The sequence below is a fragment of the Equus caballus genome, chromosome 5, assembly GCF_041296265.1.
Source record: "Equus caballus isolate H_3958 breed thoroughbred chromosome 5, TB-T2T, whole genome shotgun sequence".
Lineage (NCBI taxonomy): Eukaryota > Metazoa > Chordata > Mammalia > Perissodactyla > Equidae > Equus > Equus caballus.
In genome coordinates this window covers 61,350,868-61,353,900 of record NC_091688.1, presented here as the reverse complement: position 1 = coordinate 61,353,900, position 3,033 = coordinate 61,350,868, and the positions used below count along the sequence as shown (strand labels likewise).

The 3,033-nt window shown below is 44.4% G+C and overlaps 1 long non-coding RNA gene across 1 annotated transcript; it reads right to left on the bottom strand.

Annotated features, from left to right (window-relative positions):
• Positions 1-1,231: 1,231 nt before the first annotated feature.
• On the bottom strand, positions 1,232-2,749 carry LOC138924109 (uncharacterized). Its single transcript, XR_011438760.1, has 2 exons — positions 2,346-2,749; positions 1,232-1,657 (listed from the first exon to the last, which is right to left on the bottom strand). It is a non-coding gene; the product is annotated as an uncharacterized lncRNA (long non-coding RNA).
• Between the last annotated feature and the right edge of the window lie 284 nt (positions 2,750-3,033).

Here is a 3,033-nt window from a genome sequence, read left to right as displayed (position 1 = left end):
AGGTGTGTGTGTGTGTGTATATATATATATATATACACACACACACACATACACAATGAAACATTATTCAGCCATAAGAAAAGGAAATCCTGGGCCTGGCCTGGTGGCATAGTGGCTAAGTTCTCATGCTCCGCTTTGGTGGCCAGTGTTTGCAGGTTCGGATCCTGGGCACAGACCTAGCACCGCTCGTTGAGCCACGCTGTAGTGGCATCCCACATAAAATAGAGAAAGATCGGCACGGATGTTAGCTCAGCAACAATCTTCCTCAACCAAAAAAGAAGAGGAAGATTGGCAAGAGATGTTAGCTCACGGCCAACCTTGCTCACACACACGAAAAAGGGAAATCTTGCCATTTGTGACAACATGGATGAATCTTGACGGCATTATGTTACGTGAAAAAAGACATAGAGACAAATACTGCATGATATCACTTATATGTGAAATCTTAAAAAAAAAAAAAAGTCAAGCTCATAGAAACAGAGTGTAGAATGGTGGTTACCAGGGGCTGGGGAATAGGGAAATGGGGAGAGGTTGGTCATCCAACAATTATTTATTGCACATTCACTATTCTAGGGGTTGTGACACTTCTCAGCTATTTAGGAAAAATGAAAGGGGCAACTGTCCTGTGACTAAATAATTTTGCACAGTGGGAAGTGTAGTATTTTGCACAGTAATTCCATGGAGCCATTATGACTGGAGGAATGATGATCATGTTGACATGAACTGGGAAGTGTTGACAGGGTAGATGATTAGGGGTTGGGGGAAGGAGAGGGTGTGATGACAAACACAGGGAACTCAGAACAGTTGTCAAAGCTAGGGATTTTTAATTGGGAATCTAGAATCACAGTAATGGATGAGATTGCTAAGGTAGCAGATCTCAAAGAGGTTCATAATACCACCAAGATGCTCTTTGTCCTTCTCCCCATCATTCTCTCACAAGTGTACAGTAGACTTTTCCAGAGGCTACAAGATCTGTAATATCGCAACAGATTGAATGTGGAAGCAGATATGAGAATCCTGCTATTAAGCCAGACTTACAGATATTTCCAAAAATGTTGCATAATGACATTCTTCTCACTACTTTTGTTTTGGAAATTATTTTCATAAATATTAACATTAATTAATATTAACAAATATTCATATTAATATTTTCATAATATTAACAAGTATTGGGTTTATTATTGCTAATTTTAAATATATTAAAATATACGAATATTTTTAAATATCTTAATCTTTTTAAATAAACTTTATTTTTCAGAACAATTTTAGATTTACAGAAAAATTACGAAGATCATACAGAGTGCTCATACACCCCACACCGTTTCCCCTATTATTAACATCTTACTTACATTACAAATGTGTGGTACATTTGTCAAAATTAATGAACCAATATTGATACACTATTATTATTTACTAAAGTCCATACTTTATACATGTTTCCTCAGTTCTTCCCTCATGTCGTTTTTCTTTTCCAGGATCCCATCAGGATACAACTTTACATTTAGCTGTCATGACTGGTTAGGTGCCTCTTGGCTATGACAGTTTCTCAGCCTTTCCTTGTTTCTGAACAACCTTGACAGTTTTCAGGAGTACTGACCAGGTATTTTGTAGAATGTCTCTCTGATGGAATTTGTCTGATGTTTTTCTTATGATTAGACTAGGGTTATGGGGAGGAAAACCACAAAGGTAAAATGTCATTCCCATCACATCATATCAAGGGTACCTGCTATCAACATGGCCTATCACCGTTGAGGTTGACCTTGATCAGGTTTCCCCACTGGAAAGTTTCTCAGCACGCTGCCCCCGACCCCCCAACACACACATCCTTTTCTCTTGCGTACTCTTTGGAAGGACATCACAACCAGTAGCCCACATTTAAGGCGTGGAGATTTATACTCCACCTCCTTAAGGGAAAAGCAGCTACATAAATTATTAGGAATTCTTCTGCATGGGAGATTTGTCTCTTCTCATATATTTATTTACTCAATCATTTATTTATATCAGTGTGGACTCATGCATACTTATTTTGTACTTTGGGTTATAATCCAAAACTACTTTATTTTGCTGCTCAAATTGTCCAGCGTTGGCCACTGGGAGCGCTATCAGTTGGCTCCTGTGTTCGGTTTAATTTTTAATATGGACAGACATAACCCACATAAACGAAAGCTCTTTGAGGTCCTTGATCATTTTTAAGAGTGTAAAGAGGTCCTGAAACCAAAAAGTTTGAGAACCACTGCTCTAAGGGACCCCAACACCAGGTGTGGACGTGCTTCTTCTGCAGGATGGGGTTGCAGACAGGGCAGAAGCAAAGGAGGCCACACTCCCGCACCCTTGGGGACACTCACTTCTCGGTGCCACGCACTCCCTCCTTAGGTTTTCTCCCAGTCTGAAACGCGTTAGTCCCCACGAAGACGCAGCTCACCCTGCCATGCCTTTCCAGGAAACGCCACTGTGGGGCGCGCGGCCCACATAGTGAGTCGCCCACCAGCAAGTCAGGAAGGGGCGGGCGTCTTGGCTCCCGCTCTGTGTTTTCCTCCGCGGAGCGCGGGTCCGGGCCTGACCTGGGCGGTCTCGTTCTCACTCCAGGCTGTTGGCTCGCCCTCCCGGGCCACATCAGGCGTGCAGGTGTGGCGCCCGCTGAAAAGAGCTTTTGCGGCCGTGGCGGGGCTCGCAAGGAGGAGCCAGCCGGTTCTCCAGTCCTCGGAAGGGCGCCCCCGATGCCCTCCACCTGCCTGTCCCTCCTGAAAGCAGCCGGACAGCTCCCCGGGCCTCGGCCCTGCTCCCCGCCCTCCCCTCACTGGCCCGGCTGGCTGCGTCGGGGCAGACCCTTCTGCAAGCATGACAGAGATAAATGGCTGCAGCTGGAGACTGGGCTAATTGATACAATAAGTTCCGTAATTGCCTCGAAAATAAGGTAATGATTTGGCAGAGGGAATGCTTTGATCTTATCAGCCAAGAAAGACCTCTCCAAATGAAACTTAAGAGAGGGGCTGGAGGCCTCCAACTTGGAGTGTGAAGCCCCGGGAAAGCCTG